The following is a 22540-nucleotide window of genomic DNA, read 5'->3' as shown; positions in this document are numbered from 1 at the left end:
GCTATGCCTTCCTGGCTGCCTACAGGTATCAAAACCTCCAGCTTCCCCTGATACATTGATGAATTTTCAATACAAAAATCTTGCAGGTAAAGTAAAATACCTTGAACTTAATATTACCCTAGGGCTCCTGGTATGACACGGGGAGAGAGCTTAAGGGCTGGGGTCGGGCAACAGTGTATAATTCTGGGTTTCTTGCCATCTAATTCAGGGCCTCTGACGTATAATTCAGATGTGATGTACTGCACAGGACACAGGGCTTTGTGCTGCCTCCTCTGCTAGCACCATAACTTTGAACGTTACCTTCCACAGCCAGGCCTTGTGGGAATGGTCCAGCCCTGACAGATTGATGACTCTTGTGTGGAGCAAGTATTTTATTAGCTTTACATCTTAGCTTTCCAGGACCAACACTTTCACAATAATCTATGTACCCTAACAGTATTTCCTTATGACACGTCGGCTGATTACCTCTCAGGTTTATGGCTTTCTTGTCGAAAGGAAACTGATATCTTGTATCATAGGCCTTATAAAAAGCTTCATTTGTCAGATCCAGATTTTATGCAACCTGGTAAAAGTGTGTGTGACCTTTCAGGACAGACTGGTTTAAGCAATGATCAAATGAACCTTCAGGCCCTGTGCTCCTCTTCTCTCTCTCCCCCTCCACCCCCCAGTGCTCCAGAAAGGACACTTAAAATTTGATTTCTCATCAACATTTAACTCTCCCTCAGCTTTGCCCCTTGCCTGCAGCTATTCCCTAGCAGTGTTACACCCGCTGCTTGTGGAGTTTTATTTCCAGCAGCACCTAGATCCCTCCTCTCCCCCCCAAAGACAGCATTTTTGTAGGGGCCCCTATGTTTATGATCGACCTGTGTCACATTTTGTTTTAATCCGTGCCTAACCTTTTGCCTGCCGCCTTTTAGGTCAGTACCTGTTGCAATGGTGGTCTTGTAACGTTTGCTTGCAAACTTAAGTTAAGCAACCTGCTTGTGTTTGATGGAAGTATCTTGAGTAAACAGCATCTTATGTACACGGCCACTTGCTCAACAGGTTGAATGTTGCATTATTCATTTGCACATGGGGTGTTTTGAAAATAAAACCCAAAACAGTGACTTCTTATCAGATAATGTTTAACTCATTCAAGTTTGCAAGAGCAGATTCTGAAATTCCCTTTCTATAGTGCCATTCCTCTGAGGATTGCAGGGCTTATAAATAGGTAACTAAGCTACACAACAGCCCTGTGAGGTAGCCAAGTATTAACAAAATCCCAATATCGCTATCTACATCCTGCCCATTTAAAACTACCCTTTAGTTTCAGTTGGATAAGGGACTCTTCTCCACTTCCTGCTGCTATGGAATGTTAAATATTTGCCACAGATCACTCCAAAGCTGGCTGCACTTCAGTGGTAGATAAAGTGACCTCTGTGAACTGTTTGTTAATTTTAAAAGAGGCTTTGGGATCCTTCAAGGAAAAAAAGGCGTATATCCACATTGCACTATTGTTAGCTGTTGTTAGCCTCATTGCACAGATAGGTATAACGAGGCACAGAGAGAGTTTGTGGCTCAAATTGAAAACCTGCACCTCAGTTGGGCACCCAAAACTAGAAGCAGCTAAAACTAAAACTTTCAGAAAATTGAGCCGGAAGTGACCAGACAAAAGACACAGTGAAAATCAGTGGAAGGGCTGAGTTTAGGATATTCCTAGGACTTTGTTCTAAGGATAATTACCTCTAAATTAGGTTGGCATAATTACGTCTCTCGGGGGTGTGAAAAATCCACACCTCTGAGCAGCGTAGTTAAGCTGACCTAAGTCCCCCTGTAGACACTAGATCAACAGAAGAATTCTGCCATTGACCTAGCTACCGCGTCTCGGGGAGATGGATTACCATCGGCATAGGTAGTGGCTGAAGCGCTGTAGTGGCACAGCTGTACTGCTGTAGGCAAGCCCATAGCCAGTGGTTTTCAAACATTTTTTCTGGTGACCCAGTTGAAGAAAATTGTTCGTGCCTGTGACCCAACGGAGCTAGGGATGAGGGGTTGGGGTGTGGGAGGGGCTCAGGGCTGGGGTAGAGGCTCGGGGTGCGGGGGTGAGGGCTGCGGGGTGGGGCCGGGAATGAGGGGTTCATGGCGTGGGAGGGGGCTCTGGGCTGGGGCAGGGAGTTGGGGTGCGGGAGGGAGTCAGGGCTTTGGGCTGGGAGTACAGGCTCTGGGCTGGGGCTGGGGATGAGGGGTTTGGGGTGCAAGAAGAGTTTGAGGGGAGATTTGAGGGGGGACTTTAGGGAGGGCTTAGGGCTGGGGCAGGGGCTTACCTGTGGCGGCTCCCGGTCAGCGGCATAGCTGAGGTACAGAGGCAGGCTTCCCACCTGTCCTGGCACTGGAGATCGCGCTGTGCTCTGGAAGTGGCCAGCAGCGGGTTGGGCTTCTAGGTGGAGGCACACAAGTGGATCCATGCAGCTCTCGCCTGCAGGCACCCCCCCGGTTCCCAGCCAATGGGAATGCGGAGCCGGTGCTCAGGGCGGGGGCAGCAAGTGGAGCCTCATAGTGCCCCCCCCCCCGCCCCGGCCTAGGAGCTGGACCTGCTGGATACTTCTGGGGCACAGCGCGGTGTCAGAACAGGTAGGGACTAGCCAGCCTGAGCCGGGCAGCACCGCCAAGGGGACTTTAATGGCTCGGTCTCTGCTTCCCTTTTCAGACCAGTGCCCGCAGTTTGAAAACCACTGCCCTAAGCTACACACAGTTCACTTACTTCCATTTAAATCCTTTTTCGCCATAAACCCAAAGTGGATTAAACAAAATTGGGCAATACAGATTATTTGAGCGAGCAGTTTATCTTGCCAGATTATATTAAACAGGCATGATCTGGTCCTGGGGGAAAAAGTCATGATGTCCAATTAGAAAAGCCAGCCTTCCATTGGTTTTATTAAATTGTCCTTTGTTCTGCAATAAAAACTATTCAAGCCATTTGTAACTTTAAAATACTAGTTTAAAGCCAGTTACCAGTGCTGTGGTCCCAGCCCCGCATGAGCACCAGTGACTCTGCCCCAACCCTTGGAATGCATGACCCCTGAGTGACCCAGTGACAAACCACTAACCTAAATTTATGGCAGTTTCTGCAGGCTTTCTCCCTCCCTCCCTCTCTCTCTCTCTCATCACACTGACGATATAACCCAGGTTTTAACTTGGCAGCTCCCTTGGTTCTGGGTGAAAAATGGCAAATAGCAGAGCTGTTAACTATCACATCCACCTACCCATCCCCAAATGTCAAAAGCCACCCTGGAGACCAAAAAAAAATCACACTTAAAAACATTAACATCAGAATCCGTATGAACTCCGGGACAGCGATAACAAGAGATACACGGGGCCAGGTTTTCAGAAGCCGTCAGGAGCAGATTTTCAAGTGCTCAGCACACGCAGCAGGGGCTGTCTTTTCAAACAAGGTCCCATACAGGGTGCTGGGCTTTGGCTCATGCAACAGACACAAGCGAGTGTGTCTTTTTTTTACTGGTGTTTACCCCTTCGGCAACTGGCCCGAACCAAAGCATCCACCAGGGCATGTCACCTTTACATTTACTTATTTCAGTTATTTATTTATGTATTAAAAATATAAAGGGCCTAATGGGAGCCTTTCCAGTGACTTTAATGGGCTTTGGGTCAGCCCCTAAAAATGGTGTCCTATACTCACAGGGGATATTATTTAATATTAATTATTTATACTGGAGTATCATCTAGGAGCTGCAGTCATGTACCAGGACCCCACTGTGATAAGTGCTGTACACAGAGAGAACAAAAAGACTGACCCTGGCCTATAGAGCTTACCATCTAAGTCAACTATTAAATCTAAAGTATACTATTGCAATCTAAGTATACTATTAAGTATACTAAGTATTGCTGTCAATTAATTGCAGTTAATTCACGCGATTAACTGTGATTAAAAAACTTAATCGCACTGTTAATAGAATACCAATTGAAATGTATTAAATACTTTTGGATGTTTTTCTACATTTTCAAATATATTGATTTCTATTACAACACAGAATACACAAAGTGTACAGTGCTCACTTTATATTATTATTTTTATTGCAAATATTTGCACTGTAAAAATGATAAACAAAAGAAATAGTATTTTTCAATTCACCTCATACAAGTACTGTAGTGCAATCTCTTTATCATGAAAGTGTAACTTACAAATGAAGATTTTTTTTTGTTCCATAACTGCACTCGAAAACAAAACAATGTAAAACTTTAGAGCCTACAAGTCCACTCAGTCCTACTTCTTGTTCAGACAGTACTAAGACAAACAAGTTTGTTTACATTAACAGGAGATACTGCTGCCTGCTTCTTATTTACGATGTCACCTGAATGTGAGAACAGGTGTTCGCAAGGCACTTTTGTAGCCAGTGTTGCAAGGTATTTACATGCCAGATATACTAAACATTCATATGCCCCTTCATTCCAAAGGACATGCTTCCATGCTGATGATGCTCGTTAAAAAAATAATGTGTTAATTAAATTTGTGACTGACCACCTTGGAGGAGAATTGTATGTCTCCAGTTCTGTTTTACCCACATTCTGCCATATATGTCATGTTATAGCAGTCTCGGATGATGACCTAGCACTTGTTCGTTTTAAGAACACTTTCACAGTAGATTTGACAAAACGCAAAGACGGTACCAATGTGAGCTTTCTAAGGCTAGATACAGCACTCGACCCAAGTTTTAAGAATCTGAAGTGCCTTCCAAAATCTGAGAGGGATGAGGTGTGGAGCATGCTTCCAGAAGTCTTAAAAGAGCAACACTCCTAGAATCATAGAATCATAGCATATTAGGGTTGGAAGAGGCCTCAGGAGGTCATCTAGTCCAAGCCCCTGCTCAAAGCAGGACCAATTCCCAACTAAATCATCCCAGCCAAAACTTTGTTAAGCCAGGCCTTAAAAACCTCTAAGGATGAGATTCCATCACCTCCCTAGATAACCCATTCCAGTGCTTCACTACCTTCCTAGTGAAATAGTGTTTCCTAATATCCAACCTAGACCTACGCCACTGCAACTTGAGACCATTGCTTCTTGTTCTGTCATCTGCCACCACTGAGAACAGCCGAGCTCCATCCTCTTTGGAACCCCCCCTTCATGTAATTGAAAGCTGCTATCAAATCCCCCCCTCGCTCTTCTCTTCTGCAGACTAAATAACCCTATTTCCCTCAGCCTTTCCTCGTAAGTCATGTGCCCCAGGCCCCTAATCATTTTCGTTGCCTCCACTGGACTCTCTCCAATTTGTCCACATCCCTTCTGTAGTGGGGGGACCAAAACTGGATGCAATACTCCAGATGAGGCCGCACCAGTGCCAAATAAAGGGGAATAATCACTTCCCTTGATCTGCTGGCAATGCTCCTATTAATTCAGCCCAATATGCCATTGGCGTTCTTGGCAACAAGGGCACACTGAAGACTCATATCCAGCTTCTCGTCCACTGTAATCCCCAGGTCCTTTTCTGCAGAACTGCTGCTTAGCCAGTCGGTCCTCAGCCCGTAGCAGTGCATGGGATTCTTCCTTCCTAAGTGCAGAACTCTGCACTTATCCTTGTTGAACATCATGAGATTTCTTTTGGCCCAATCCTCCAATTTGTCTTGGTCACTCGTGACCTACCCTACCCTCCATCTACCTCTCCCCCCAGCTTAGTCTCATCTGCGAATTTGCTGAGGGTGCAATTAATCCCACCATCCAGATCATTAATAAAGATGTTTAACAAAAAGGGCCCCAGGACTGACCCCTGGGGCACTCTTCTTGATACCGGCTGCCAACTAGACATCGAGACGTTGATCCCTACCCATTGAGCCCGACAATATAGCCAGCTTCCTATCCACCTTATAGTCCATTCATCCAATCCATACTTTTTTAACTTGCTGGCAAGAATACTGTGGGAGACCAAATCAAAAGCTTTACTAAAGTCAAGATATATCACATCCACCTCTTTCCCCATATCCACAGAGCCAGTTATCTCATCATGGAAGGCAATCAGGTTGTTCGGGCATGACTTGCCCTTGGTGAATCCATGTTGACTGTGTGACGGGTTGGATCACAGAAACCCCCTTGGGAGCTGCCACCCGATGTGCAAAGACTACCTCTGCTTCTGTTTTCCCTGCCAGCTCAAGACTCCAGCACCCTGTCTTGCTGAGCCAGACACTCCCGTCCGGCTCCAGACACAGACCCAGGGTCTGAATCACTTGTCCCAAAGCTGCAAGTTTACCTGAAAACAGCTCGCAGTAGCGTGCTTGTCTTTAGCACTCAGATGCCCAACTCCCAATGGGGTCTAAACCCAGATAAATCCGTTTTACCCCGCATAAAGCTTATGCAGGGCAAACTCATAAATTGTTCGCCCTCTATAACACTGATAGAGAGATATGCACAGTTGTTTGCTCCCCCAGGTATTAATACATACTCTGAGTGAATTACTAAATAGAAAGTGATTTTATTAAATACAGACAGTAGGATTTAAGTGGTTCAAAGTAGTAACAGACAGAACAAAGTAAGTCACCAAGCAAAATAAAATAAAATGCGCAGATCTATGCCTAATCAAACTAAATACAGATAATCTCACCCTCAGAGATGCTTCAGTAAGTTTTTCTCAGACTGGACATCTTCCAGGCCTGGGCACAATCCTTTCCCCTGGTACAGCTCTTGTTGCAGCTCAGGTGGTAGCTAGGGGATTCTTCATGATGGCTTCCCTCCCTCTCTCTTCTCTTCCCCCCTTTATATATCTTTTGCATAAGGCGGGAACTCTTTGTCTCTCTGGGTTTCCACCCCCCCTCACTGGAAAAGCACCAGGTTAAAGATGGATTCCAGTTCAGGTGACATGATCACATGTCACTGCAAGACTTCATTACTCACTTGCCAGCACACACATATACAGGAAGACTCACAGGTAAATACAGCCATCTGCAGAAAATGGGAGTCATCAAGATTCCAAACCATCATTAATGGTCCACACTTTACACAATTACAATAGGCCCTCAGAGTTACATTTTATATTTCTAGTTTTAGATACAAGAGTGGTACATTTATACAAATCAGATGATCATACTCAGTAGATTATAAGCTTTGTAATGATACCTTACAAGAGACCTTTTGCATGAAGCATATCCCAGTTACGTTACATTCACTTATTACCGTATTTTCTCTAAAACCAGCTCAGTTACATTATATTGACTTATTATCAAGTTTTTATAAAACCATATAGACTGCACAACGTCACAGACTGTTCCTGATCACCTTCCTCTCCTCCAAGTGCTTCAAAATGGATTCCTTGAGGACCTGCTCCATGATTTTGCCGGGGACTGAAGTAAGGCTGACTGGTCTGTAGTTCCCCGGGTTCTCTTTTTTCCCTTTTTTAAATATGGGCACTATATTTGCCTTTTTCCAATCATCCGGGATCTCCCCCGATCCCCATGAATTTTCAAAGATAATGGCCAATGGCTCTGCAGTCACATCAGCCAACTCCCTCAGCACTCTTGGATGCATTAAATCTGGACACATGGACTTGTGCATGTCCAGCTTTTCTAAATAGTCCTTAACCTGTTCTTTCACCACTGAGGGCTGCTCACCTCCTCCCCATGCTGTGTAGCCCAGTGCAGCAGTTTGGGAGCTGACCTTGTCTGTGAAGACTGAGGCAAAAAAAGCATTGAATACTTCAGCTTTTTCCACATCATCTGTCACTAGATTGCGTCCCCCATTCAGTAAGGGTCCCACTTTCCCTGACCCTCTTCTTGTTGCTAACATACCTGTAGAAACCCTTCTTGTTACCCTTCACATCCCTTGCTAGCTGCATCTCCAATTGTGATTTGGCCTTTCTGATTACACCCCTGGATGCTCTAGCAATATTTTTATACTCCTCCCTAGTCATCTGTCCAAATTTCCACTTCTTGTAAACTTCCTTTTTGAGTTTAACCTCACTGCAGATTTCACTGTTAAGCCAAGCTGGTCGCCTGCCATATTTGCTATTCCTTCTGCACATCGGGATGGTTTGTTCCAGTGTCCTCAATAAGGCTTCTTTAAAATACACCCAGCTCTCCTGGACTCCTTGCCCCCTCATATTAGCCTCCCAGGGGATCCTGCCCATCAGTTCCCTAAGAGAGTCTAACTCTGCTTTTCTGAAGTCCAGGATCTGTATTTTGCTACTCTCCTTTCTTCCTTTTTTCAAGATCCTGAACTCAACCACCTCATGGTCATTGCTGCCTAGGTTGTCACGCACTTCTACTTCCCCTACCAATTCTTCCCTGTTTGTAAGCAGCAGATCAAGAGGAGCATAGCCCCTAGCCGGTTCCTCCGGCACTTGTACCAGGAAGTTGTACCCAACATTCTCCAAAAACTTCCTGGATTGTCTGTGCATTGCTGTATTGCTCTCCCAGCAGATGTTAGGGTGATTGAAGTCCCCTATTAGAACCAGGGCTGGTGATCTGGAAACTTCAGTTAGTTGTCTGCAGAGAGCCTCGTCTACCTCATCCTTCTGATCCGGTGGTCTATAGCACACGCCCACCACGACATCACCCTTGTTGCTCTCATCTCTAAACTTAACCCAAAGACTCTCAACAGGCTTTTCTCCGGTTTCAAACTTGAGCTCTGAGCAATCATACTCCTCTCTTACATACAATGCAACTCCTCCACCTTTCCTCCCATGCCGGTCCTTCCTGAACAGTTTATATCCATCCATGACAGTGCTCCAGTCATGTGAACTGCCCCACCAAGTTTCTGTTATTCCAATCACATCATAGTTCCTTGATTGTGCCAGGACTTCTAATTCTTCCTGCTTGTTTCCCAGGCTTCTTGCGTTCGTGTACATGTACCTAAGAAAACTAGCAGATTACCCTATCTTCTCAGAATGAATCAAGAGGCTTCCCATCTTGTACCCTCCTCCTTGTGTTTCCTCCTGGTATCCCACTTCCCCACTTACCTTTGGGTTTTGATCACCATCCCCCGGCGAACCTAGTTTAAAGCCCTCCTCACTAGGTTAGCAAACCTGCCTGCAAAGATGCTCTTCCCTCTCTTCATTAGGTGGATCCCATCTCTTCCTAGCAATCCTTCTTCCCAGAACAACATCCCATGGTCAAAAAATCCAAAGTCCTCTCTCCGACACCACCTGCGCAACCATGCATTCACTTCCACAATTCGACGGTCCCTACCTGGAAACTATGCGGAAACTACAGAACCTGTAAAAAGCTTTTTACAGATTCAGACTAACACGGCCACCCCTCTGATACAGAACCTGAACCACCAAAAAAGAAAATCAACCTTCTGCTGGTGGCATCTGACTGAGATGATGAAAATGAATGTGCATTGGTCCAGTCTACTTTGGATCGTTATCGAGCAGAACCCATCATCAACATGGATGCATGTCTTCTGGAATGGTGGTGGAAGAATGAAGGGACATATGAATCTTTAGCGCATCTATCATGTAAAAATCTTGCGATGCCGGCTACAACAGTGCCATGTGAATGCCTGTTTTCACTTTCCGATGATATTGTAAACAAGACGTGGGCAGCATTAGCTCCTGCAAATTGTAACCAAACTTATTTATCTGAGTGATTGGCTGAAGTAGGACTGAGTGGACTTGTAGGTTCTAAAGTTGTACATTGTTTTATTTTTGAATGCAGTTATTTTTTGTACATAATTCTACATTTGTAAGTTCAACTTTCATTATATAGAGGTTGCACTACTATACTTGTATTAGGTGAATTGAAATATACTATTTCTTTTGTTTTTTTACAGTGCAAATATTTGTAATCAAAAATAAAGTGAGCCCTGTACACTTTGTATTCTGTGTTGTAATTGAAATCAATATATTTGAAAATGTAGAAAACATCCAAAAATATTTAAATAAATGGTATTGTATTATTGTTTAACAGTATGATTAACTGCGATTAATTGTGATTAATTTTTTTAATCGCACAATTAATTTTTTTAATTGCTTGACAGCCCTAATACTAAGGATACTATTGAAAGTTCAATGTCTAGCAGTGTTACAATGGTACCAATTTTTCTCATTGTAAGTATCTGAAAGAGTCCACAGTTAATGCAGGTGTCTGGTAGCAAATGGTGAGTTTCCAATGCTGCGAGGTTGCATGCATATTTAAAGAGAGCTTGGGATCTTTGACATACTCACAAACTGCCACTCTTTCTGGCAGTGTCACACTAATGAATCAGGGCAGTCTTTTATTGCTAGTATTAGAAGTTTTTTAATATCACATGATGCATGTTCTTTATAAAGTGCTGTTTTTCCTTTGCCGAACCCACATCAAAGATCTCAGTTGGTTTGTTTTCCAAAAAGACATTGTTGGAAGTTTTAGATTCTTATATTTCTGGCTAGTCGAGATGGTCAGAACATATTTAATTGAAAATTCAACAAAAAATGGGTGGAGGAAGTCAGCAAAAACAAGACCTTTTGTCCCAAAAGGGGGCGGGGGGAGGACATTTTTAGGCTCCATATAGGCACTTTGATTGGGTTTTATGTTTTCTCTGTAATGCTTTCACCTTAAGAATAAATGTGTTTACTGTGTGGCAACTTGTGACTGCTGGCAATACACTGTTCATAGCCTTCATAGATTTAGCACAGTGCAGACACTGTCCTGTTTGGATAGTCTGGCTTGCTGGGAATATCACAGTGTTGACAAAGAACTGAGAAGCCTGGAAAAAACCCTGGTCAGGAGAGAGAAAGATGGGATTCACCAGAAACCCAAGAGCAATGGTGGCTGAGAAGACGGGAGCCTAGAGGGGGTGCCCATGAGTGACCACGGGGAGGAAATACAGGTGCAGTCACCCTGAACTGTAGCATACACATCCCTCACTCCAACTTTTCAACCAGCTCTATCATCCAGTTGTTACAGTGAGAGTCCAAACTTCTGGGTTCTATGACTGCCTCTGACACAGGCTCATTCTGTAACCTTGGACAAATGACTTAACCTTTCTATGCCTTGGTTTCCCCATCTGTAAAATGGGGGTATTTAGTCCACAACCAGGCTCAGCAGGGTATTGTGAGAATGATTCTATGGCAACACTATGAGCTAGTAGTGTGATTTCCCTGCTCTTGTAGCACCAAGTAACCATGAGTATAACTAGCTGAGTAGCCGCAGTAGCACAGGTAGTGGCAGTAGAGGCACGACTTAGCCGTGAGGAACACAACCCACCGGAAACCAATGGGTGTGTACTAGGCACAGTTAAGCCACGCCTCCAATGCTGCTAACCTATGCTAACACGGTGACGCTGCTATTTGTACTCTCAATGAGAGCTAATGTGAGTGTGTGTGCATGTTGTGTAGACATAGCCTGTATTTGTACACAGCTTTGAAATACTTGGCTGGAAGGTGCAATAGAAATGAAAAGTATTATCCATTCTGAGTGTGATTCTTCTCTCATTTACACTGGTTCTACACCACTTTAACTGGCTTCAGTGGAGTTAATATTGGTAATACGGTAATGCCAGTGGAGATCGGGTCTCAGCGTGCTAGGCACTGTACAAACATACAGTCACTGAACCAAAGAACATGCACTATAAACAGACAGACCAAAGGTGGGGTGGAAAACAATCGTGCAGAACGATAAAGCCATTTGAAGATCACGTCAGTGGCTGAACCCAGGTCTTCTGAGCCCTATTCCAATGCATTCTCCATGGGCCATACTGCCTAATCTACTGCTGATTAACACTAGTGCAAGTTAGAGGGTAATTACGCCCTCTATATTTATACAACAGCTCAGATGAAACTCATGATCCTTGCGTCTGATTCGAAGCCCTCATCTGGGGCAAGGACAGTGAAAGGTGTTTAAATGAATTCTTCATATGTTCTTAAGGTACTGACTGCTGTCAGCCCTCTGCCTCTGTTCTCTGCTGCCCAGGGACTGGTAAACCTGTGACCTCCGTGCAAGGCTCTGCTTCCCAGCTGCCACTTCTGTGGGAAGGCCTCTTTCATGTTAGCTCTACCAGCAGCTCTACCTGAGCTCACATCTTGCCCCTTGAGGTCTTCTTCCTGCTCCCTAGCATTTTTGGGGTGGTTTGAGCCCAGGGCAGAGTTGTTTGCCCTGCCATTCCGGCTGCTTTTTTTCTGCTTCAAAGCTCTGTTCTGCTGCATTGTACCCTCCATTTATGTGTTCATGAACGCGGGTTAATTAATCCTGGATTACAGCATATCACAGTGAGAGCACAGGGTAACGCGCAAATTTGGTCATTACACCCTCTAATTCCAATGCTCTGAGGAAACTCAGCTTCATCAAAATGGCAATTATTATGAAATATGGCCATGCACAGTCCAGCAAAACACGTGCCGTGACATACTTCGGATGTCTTTGCACTCAGGCAGAATCTGTCTTTCTGAACTAACACTCACCAGAAACCTGTGAATTCTTCTATGCTTCATGAGTTCCTGAAACCACGCTGAGGTTCTTTCCAGTATTATAAGGCTAAGCTAGATGAATTCCAGGAGTGACCTTGCAAATGGTACACACACTGATTGGGCCTGGTGAGGTCCCCTGAAGCCCAATGGACCTATCTCCTGAAGCATGGCCCGTATATTTCTGTGCTGGTGTAAGAAACAAACCAATTATCCCCATTCCCAGATGGGAAAACCAATGCAGAGAGATAATAAAAGGGGGCTATTTTTTCAAGAGCCTACAAGTCAATGGGAGTTACAGATGTCGAAAATCAGCCCACTTATTTAAGGGCACATTCAACTGTGAGACTTCTGGCCTAAGTAACTTGGTAAAGCCACACAGAGGCAGAGCTGGGATTAGAGCTCAGAAGTTCCTGGCCCCCACTCCAGAGCTCAGTTCACTGGACTATGTTGACTCATTTCTGTTGTATCTGGAACAGCTACTGACATCAGAGAGTAGAATTTTTCCCTCAGACCAATGTGTTCCCCTTATCCCAGTGTGCGTCTCAACCTCCATCATTCAGTAATAGAAGCAACACTTAATAAAAGAGCTCTCAATACTTAATAGGCTCTGCATTAAGCATTTAATAAAATAATAATGAAAGGAGTCATGTATGCTAATGCCCTCATTTTGTGTTTTCTCATAACATGTCACTTTACTTGCTTTGCTGTCTCTCCAGCTAAATTCACTGTTCACATAAAAATGCAACTTGCCTTGTAGATTTTCTCTGCCAATAAGATCTGATCTCACAGGAAATACTGTTGTCACTTGTGGTCTCATGAAATAGCCAGGGATGACGCATGTTATTATTATTAGTGGCCACAAAGGGCTAGGCACTGTGCAAAGAAGGCCTGGCCTGCCTGTGCCTTGAAGAGGTTGGGTAATTGGTTACCCACCAGTGGTGGCTGGTGCCCAAAATACATGCTAAGTCTGGCGACGAGGCTGCCCTTTGTCATCCAGCAAAAAATTATATCTGACACCCTGTAAACAAGCTCTGCCCCCCCCCCCCCCCCGGTCTCCCTCTTCCCACCTGAAAAAAATGTCAACATCTCTTTACTCCCCCACCCTTGCTAGGTAACAGGGATCTCTGCTTCCCTTTTCATCCCCCCACCCTTATATCTTTCATAAAGTCACAGCCCCTATCACTTCCAATCACCAGATTGCTACCTTCTTACGTGCTGCCTCCTTGAAATCACAGACAGGCCAATGCCTCACTCCCTCTGTCTCAGCTCTCTACTCCTTTGGTACCTGGTGCAGTTCCTGAGGCGGGGGTGGAGCTCCACCTGTAATTCTGTTCCAAAGAGGACTTGAAAGGCAGCATATGAACATGCGCTTATCTCAGCACTGCTCTGTTCTTTCAATAGAGGGAGCAGCTCTTGTCCAGACAGGAGGACATGTCCCTCTCTCCCCATCCCAGATTAGTGTTTTGGTGTGGCTCCTTTCTCTTCTTCCCTGTACTCAGGAGATAAGAACTTGACTGGGTCACTGGAGCAACCAGACAAAAGAAGCATTCTTGTGTGGAATGTATTAAAATGTTTTCCGTGCAGGTTTGTGAAAGGCCCGTATTGTCCATTCCTCAAAGAAGCAGCAATTAGATCATCAGATATGGGAGACCCGTGTTATGATGGTAATAGGGGATAAACATCTGCAACAGCCAGGGAGCCTGTTTGTCTGCAAAGGAGATTAAAAGGTTATCCTAGGTAATGGAATGCCGACAAAACAAACCTGTAGGCTTATTTCCAGAGATACTTGTCTAGATGTTGAAGCATCTTTTAGACGTTTCCATAGCCTCAGTGCAATGGATGGTTATAAATTGGTTGTAACAAATAGTCCCTCGCAGCAACAATGGCTTTTTACTATACTGTGGGTACCTCAATGTTGAAAACAACATTGTTTAGTATGTTTGTAATTCTCTATTTATAAAGGATGAAGCCACTGAAATCTTTTTTATAAGGTAACCACTCTTGAGGAGATGAATATATGCTGTGTGCAATACTTACCGCACTGTTACCCCTAGTATCCTGTTGTCCTTTGCTCAGAGACTTACTTCCTTTGTGGATGCTTTGACATATGCTTATAAAACCTTTCCTCCCTTTGATTATTTTACCCCAGCTGGTACATACAAGACACCCATTTATGACACATTCCAATTCTCCTTGCCTTGGGGTAAAACTTTTTTTCAAAAGTAAAAAAACCTTTTTGTAAACTCCCGAATGTCTATTTATATTGTCTTCCATCAAAGGACTATGAACAGGCCATGTGGTCCCGTGACTTGATCAAAGGGCTAGTAACTCAAAAGTTCCTGCGATCTAATCTGGGTTGAGCCAATGACTTAGTGGGTGGCTTTAGGCAAGTCTGCATGATCTTCTTATGCTTCAGTCAATTTAGCTGGGGAAAAAAATGGTGAGAAGCAAATGCTACATCCAATCCAAGTCATCCAGAACTCGTCCATTTACAAAAGAGGATTTGAACCCTAGTAAAATATCAATCTTGTTTCTGGTTAATTTTATGGTAACAAATACGCACGCTTGTCAATTATACACATTTATTAAGGGTCTGCAAACGTTTATACACATGGGTACATAGGACTGTGAGTTGTAGGATTGTCTGTAGGAAGTTGCAGTGGTTCATGCTTCTGACTGTATTGTTCAGCTACTCAAATTCATGCTAAAACATTTCTTTTTCCCATAAGATACTTTTGATTACTTCATTACTTGACATTTTCAATGAGATTTTTAATCAGTCCATTAAGATGGAATGTGCAAATACATAATGTCAGCATGTGATGACATTTTTGCTTAGCACAGAGTTATGGCCCATAACAGTGCACCAGATATTGCTCGTTTGGACCATTCTCTGTTCAGCAGCTGCGAAATCCAGATTTCAGTTTCTAGCGTAGATTTATCTGGTGAGTTCCTCCTTGAGGAATTTTCCTGTAGCATATAATTTCCTTCACGTGTTTTTCCCCTTACACCTGTTTTGAGATTTAGAGCATTGGACGGGCTCTCCTGATCCTAATCTTTATTGTAATCTTTCTGCAGACTGCGGGATGGAGTGAGCAATCTATTTGCCTGACAGTAGTAATATCCTTTGCCAAGCTCATCCAAGAATTACATTGCTGGGTGGAGACAGTGCTGAGTCGTAGAAGAGGAGGGGAAAGGTCAAAGGCTAAAATAAAAAAGTTCCAGGATGAATTTGTAATTATTATTTTCATCATTAACCAGAACTATTATTTTTTCACACAGGACTGATCCAAAACCTAGAGAAGTCACCTGAAGGACACCCAGCTGATTTCAGTGTGTGCCCCAAAGTATGCTAGGTGCCATGCAAATGCACACCACATGACATGCCCCGAAGATCTTACAGTCTAAGGGTCTGAGACATAACTGGCTATTAGGACAGGAGACTGCAGTTAGCAAGTGCCCACTAGACTAAATTAATTTAGGTAATGATTAGAGCCATAACTGGCTGATTAGCACAGAGAGAACCAAAATTCTAATCAGGTATGCAGCTGGAGACCTCACCTTTGTACACAAAGTGGCCAATATGTTACTCCCATTAAATGTGGGTCTGCTCAAGCCCCCAGCAAAGTCCGTGGGAGTCCTTCCATTAATGGTAGATGGAGCAGCCCCTAAATACTGATAGCTTCCCAAGGCAAGCATACCAGCGCACACAAAGGTAACACAATCCTTTAAGCACAACTATAAGACGTTGCATCAATAGCGCGAGCTCAACAGGCCTGAGTTGTGCTCAGGCCAAAAGCTAAGACCTCCCCCCCCTCCCCCCCCCGTTAAACTTTTTTTTGCTTTTTTTATTGATTAAATCCTCAGTTGTTTTCAGCCTAGCAAAACATTGGCAGGGAAAAAGGTACCGTTTTCTAGAATAAATATTTGTTTAAAAAAAAACTTTTTTACAGATAAAAGCAAAATAAAAAACTCAGTGGGACTCCTCATGTGTGTAAGTGTTTGCAAGATTCAGGCCAAAAATTGCAGCTGTTTTGGAAAGACACCAGGAGAAGTTCTGCTCCAGTCAGACCAGTGTAAATCTGGAGTAATGCTATGAACGTCTACAGAGTTACACTGGATTTTTGATGTTGCCAAGGTGAGCAGAATTTTTGAAGCAGGTTGTGTGAGAATTAAGGCCCCGATTCAGCAAAGTGCTTAAGCACATATTTAAGTCCATCCCTCGTCAAGACCCTGGAATTGGCGTGTGAATGGGCCATTCTGATAAGAGTAAAAACAGTGATTAAAAACTTAAGATTTCTTTTAAACTCCATCAGAAATGGTGCCCGTACTTCCACAAAAGGAAAATAAAAATAATTTCCCTGCTCCATAAACATACACTTAGTTTTGTCTAACGGGTTTAGCAAGGTTGCTAAAGATGTCTTGGAGTTAGGTCTGTCTTGATTCCAGATGAAACTTGACCTCACTATTCAGGAGATGACATTACAGCATGTCACATGGTATTCTGACACTCATGCATAGCAGATCCTGACCAGTCTAGTTCTAAACAGTGGAACTAGCTAGTGCAGGGGTTCTCACGACACATTTTTTGGTGGCCTCAGGGTGCTTCCACTAACTCATGCTGGTGGCCTCTCCGACAATTTTTCCTAAAATACTTAATTAACTTTAGGAGAAACAAATAAATACGCACATCAAAATCCTTGTAATTTATTTATGGCTAGCTAGTAAGTCTGCTGCCGTGAAAAGTGATTTTTGTACACTTGTTAATATCACTTTTCACAGCCTCCCAGCTAGCTAAGAAGTCTCTGCTGTGAAAAGGGATATTAACCCTTTTCACAGCAGACTTATTCAACCCCTGCAAGCCTGGGGACAAAGTAAGTCCTGGATGGGTGGTGGATGGATAGGCAGCAGGGGCCGGAGCGATGAGTGGTGGAGGAGGCAATGGGGAGTCAGAGCCTGAAACCTGAGGGATGGGGCCCCAGGAAGGAGGTTGAAGCCCTGGGGCCGTAGCCTGAAGCCCTCAGCCAGGAGATGAGGCCTTGTGGACAAGGGACGAGGTCAGAGCCCGAAGCCTGAAGCCCCGTGGCCGGAGCCTGCCACCCCACCATCCCAGGGCTGAAGCCCAAGCCCCAGCACTCCTGGGAAGGTGGGGAACTCACAGGCTGCCTCCAGGTTTGTGCCCCTGGTGTCTCCAGAGGGGGGCAGGGCCCAACCCCTGCCTGGAGCCCCAGCAACCAACACCAAGGTGGCACATCCAGAAGCAACAGGGAGGGGCAGCTGCTTGGAGGCAGTGGCCACAAGAAAACCCCCCGGTGGCTGCATGCGGCCACAGTGGCCGCATTTGAGAAACGCTGAGTGCACAGTTACAGGTCAGAACACCATGCGAAACAAAATGTTATCATATTGGCATACCCATGTACTCTATTTACTAGACTAACAAATGATTACATATTAAATTGTGAAACTCAATTAAGTAATGCAAACAATAAAATCATTGAAACTAATTGGGTTTTTTTGCAGCTAATAGGTAATGTAAAAAACCGTGTATCTCTTTGAACTTTTGAAATGGTTTCCCAGGGAATTTTACAAAGATGAGGCAAAATAAATAGGCTTGCACCACCTAGGGTAAAATTCACCCCTCTGCAGAGGCCACTTAGTTTCCACTGAAGCCCTCAAAATAGGATTTAATTCGTACTTTAGTGGTGCTCTTTGGTGAATTTTACCCACAATAAGTAAAAATCTAATTTGATCCAGCTAAAGGAACTACTGAGGGGAACAGTCATCCTGGCTGCACTGGGCTCTTGCAAATCTCCATCCAATCGTGAGCATGTAGCAATGTTTTACTTTGCACAAAGTGCTGATGTTAACAAATACTGTAATAGTGGAAGTAACTTTAACAAAGCATTGCCAGCTAACGCAGCACTTCTGAACCAGCGCTGCTGTTTTCTAAAAACTGTTTTGAAAGTTAATTGTTGAGCCTCACAAAAGTTGGAGTTGGGCAACTGCTTCTGCCAAGGTTAAACTGGGTCAAATCTGGAGCTTCTGACTGGGAGCCAAGTTCTGTAGTCCACAGCTGAGCAAAATTCCCATTGAGTTAGACAGGAATTTTCCATGCTTAAGAACTATAGAATTTGTCCCTCAGTTGTTACACAGTCCCAGATCCACAAAGGTATATAGGTACCTAACTCCCACTGAAATCAATGGAAGTTAGGCACCTAAAGACCTTTGAGAATCTGGGTCTCTCTTTACTGAGTGAATCCTGAGTAAGGGCCTCCAGCTTTCACTCAGCCTGCATTAACCTAGATAGTAAGGAGGGTGGTAAGAAATTTTCTGACAAAAGGCAATTTAATCAGAAAATGCCAGTTCAGCAGAACAAAATGTTTTGTCGAATCTAGTACAGATTTGACGAAACTTTTGCGCATCACCACCTCCTTCTCCCCAGCTCCAGAGGAGATTGCAAGGCACAGACACAGAGCTCTCTGCCTCCTGGCCTCCCCCTAGCTCCAGGAGACAGGCAGTGCCTTTCGGGGGCACTCTGTCAGTCTACATTGCACCTGGGAGGTGTAATTCCCAGCTCGGGTAGACATACATGCACTTGCTCTGCTCCAGCTAGCGTACTAAAAATAGCAGTGTGGCCAGGGTGGCGGATCAAGCTCATCATCTGAGTACAATCCCATCCTAGGTATGTTCTCGGAGTGGCTAGCCCATGCTACCTCAGCCGCACGCTATTTTTAGAGGGTTAGCTCTATCCCACCCAGCTCCGGAAGATAGGTTCTTCCTCTTTGTTCCCTGGAGTTGAGGGGGGAGGGCGGGGAGAGACAGAGCATCTGAGCTCTCTGCCTAGAGGGGAAGAAAAGCATCCACAGACTAGAATTGCCAACCCTCCAGGATTGTCTTGGAGTCTCCTGGAATTAAAGATTAATCTTTAATTAAAGTTTATGTTATGTGATGAAACCTCCAGGAATACGTCCAACCAAAACTGGCAACCCTACAGAGATTCCAGCCAGTAGGAGCACCAGTAGCCAAAGCAGGGCCTGCTGGCCGTTCAGAGACCTTTCTACAGTTGTGAATGGACTTAGTCTGCCCTGTGCTGATTGGCTGCTTGCGCCAACCCTCTCCTTTCCCCTCCCTCGCAGTCTCTTCACCTCAGCTTCACTCCTTACCTGCTCTTTCTATCCTCTTTCCCCCAGCCCTATACCCCTCATCCCCCTTCCCTTTCCATTTAGCTGATCCCCTCCTAACTAAACCCAATCCCCCCCCACAAATAAAGTCATGTAATTAACATGAGTTTGCTGCCATCACATTATTCACTCTGCCTGTATGTTATATCCCTTCCCCCATCCTGTGTCTATTTGGTCTATTTAGACAATATTGTCTCATTGATATAGACAGAGGGTGGAGTACACTCAGACAATCTGTTGTCTCTTGTCTCATTCTTAGATTGTAAGCTCTTTGGGGGCAAGGGCTGTGTTTGTACAGCACCTAGCGCAGTGGGGTCCTGGCCAAGACTAGGGCTCCAAGGCACTATGGGTAATACAAATAACAAATAATAATCATCTTGTCAATTTCACAAGAAACTGAAGAAGAGCCTTCCCTGCAGGCAGCCAGGAATGGCTTTTTTCTTTATATCCCTTTCGGCAAAAACATTCAAGGTTTTCACGTTTCGTCCTGCTTTGGAACTAAACTTTGTCTCTAAATGACTAATATTTTTGTGGCAAGGGATCCCCGCCCCCTTTTTGGCCAGCTTCAACAGCAACACAGTGGGCCAAATTACTCCCTAATTAATACCATTGACTTCAATGGCGCTAAACCAGAGATGAGTTTGCCCCAATGTGCAGCAGTTACAGTACATTTTGTAGAAAACCAGAAAATTTGGACACCTACTGAGGATTTGCATGCAAATGTTCTTTGTCTGAGCCCTTAAAGACCAGGTTCTCTCTTGCACAGAGATCTGCTAAGCACAGGAGGGATTGGGGGGACAGGGACAGATGGACTTCCAGGGATCTGATTACAGCTCCCTGTTTCTATGGGCTTGGCTGCACTGGCCAAGATCCCCAAGTGAGGCAGAACATGGTATGGTCCCTAAGGGACTATTTGCCAGCCGAAAAACAGCAAAGCAGAGTGCCACCCTACCCCCTCTTTCTGTGTCTTTCCTTCTTCCAGCTCCTTTGTACTATCTGAGCAGTGCAAAGCCACCAGACCACTGATGAGAATCTGGCCTTGCCTGTGTTAAGTGCCTATATCTATGTTCACAGTAATATTTATTTTTCCTTACTCAGCCAGCCACTGCAGTAGCTTGACTCATAGTTGTATCGTTATCTGCAAACTTTATTTCTTTACTGCTTGTCGTTAACGTCTTAGGTATTTCACAGACTGTTAATACATGTTATCTTATAAACAGCCCTATTTCTCCTTTTGCTTTTGATGGTAGCACTCACTCACGCCTGGGCTGGGGGGGGGGGGGGGGGGCGCTCTGCAGACATATTGAAGGTACATAGCCTAGGGATCAATTTGTTTGATTGTAACATTGGAAGAATGGGGGTCCTAATGGCTAATGTTCACTATGTATGTAGGTGTGGCACCACAGGAAACATGTAGTACAAAGAAAGAATTCTGTCTGTTGGCGAGTCACTCTTACCTATTGCTCACCTATGCACTTTTAAAAACTACAGTAGCTAATTATGTATGGTCTGTATCTGATAGCCTACAGGCTATAAACCATTCATTTTTAAAAGGCTCTAAGGTCATATCAATATTCCTTACTTTATGCAAGTTGTCCCATTGACTTCAATGAGAGTTGTGGATGCTCAAGCACTTTTGAAAAAATCAGGCCACTTATATATTTGGTGCTTAAATCTGAATGTAAGCTCTTAATACTAGTCACCCAGCTTTGAAACTGTTGGCTTGAAAGTCACAGCAGTTGTCATTACCATCCAACACAAACACAAAATTCTGTGAGCACATTATAGCCCAAATGCTTTGCAAAACAGGTTATTTGGGTCTTTCAACCAAGTAAGACAAGCCACAGTTTCAGGGCAACTGCACCTGTATTCCCACTGCATGGTCCGGCAAGGGTACCCACTCTAGGCTCCTGGTTCCTCAGCCATCACTGTTCTTGGTCAGAGACCTGAAACTCTCTCCCTCCTGACCATGGCTTTTTCCAGACTGCACAGTACCCTACCTACACTATGATAGTCCCAGAAAGCCAGACACCTAAACAGGCCAGTGTCTTTGCTTTGCTTTCTCTCCGAAGGCCAGGACCAGAGTAATGCCAGCAGTTACGAGTTACCGCACATCTCTTTATAAGCAAGCACATTTATTCTTGAGGTGAAAACATTATAGAAAAAACAATCTACACACATGCTAAAAAGCTTACCAGTGGTCATTCATCAGCCTCATGGAGCCCTGGGAAGTCAAGACTTTCCCTGCCAACCTTTGTGCAAGGATTGGGACTCCCTCCCCCTTGAACAGCAGTTCCTGTCTGTTTGTTGTATCAGACAGAAGGCCCTGAGTCAGTTTAAACTGAGGCAATTTATCCAAAGGTCCTTTCTTTGTCTGTTGGTCTCTGGAGACTGTAGTTTGAAATAATATATGCAAGCCTCCCCAGGTATCTTACGGGGTTGGGGGGGATACAATCTGGCTGATTTACCTTCATCACCACCCACTGTTTTTAGTCCCTGGAGGTACTATTGTAACTCTCGCCCATGGAGTAGAACACAATCATATATGAACCATTCATTTAAAGCAATGGACACCAAAGATGCTGCATGGGGTTGCAATATCTGTCACCTCTCCCCTCTAGACTGGTTACGTAGAATCCTGGCCCCTAATAATACATAAACTTCATACAATGAAGTCGTTCAAGGATATTGCAGGAAATTGCCATATTTGGCACAGACATGTTATGATCTCTTCCAAAAGCGAACACTGCTTCCTGGAGGAATCTATCTGACAGTCCATATTAGTTGCAAATGTACAACAATGTCAAACAAAACCTTTTGCAGGGGTTACAAAGGTCACTGCTTTACCTGTCACCATCCCTGCGCTGTCCCCAGGCCCAAGAGAGACGAGCCCCTGGATGAAGGACAGTGCAGCTGAGAGAAGCTGAAGCTAGACAAGATGGAGGTCACACAGGTGGGAAAAAAGGAAATATTTTAAAGAATGGGGGCTAATAT

This window comes from Trachemys scripta, chromosome 2, assembly GCF_013100865.1.
Source record: "Trachemys scripta elegans isolate TJP31775 chromosome 2, CAS_Tse_1.0, whole genome shotgun sequence".
Taxonomy (NCBI): domain Eukaryota; kingdom Metazoa; phylum Chordata; order Testudines; family Emydidae; genus Trachemys; species Trachemys scripta.
The sequence above is the reverse complement of the archived record's forward strand: the minus strand, read 5'-3'. Positions refer to the sequence as shown.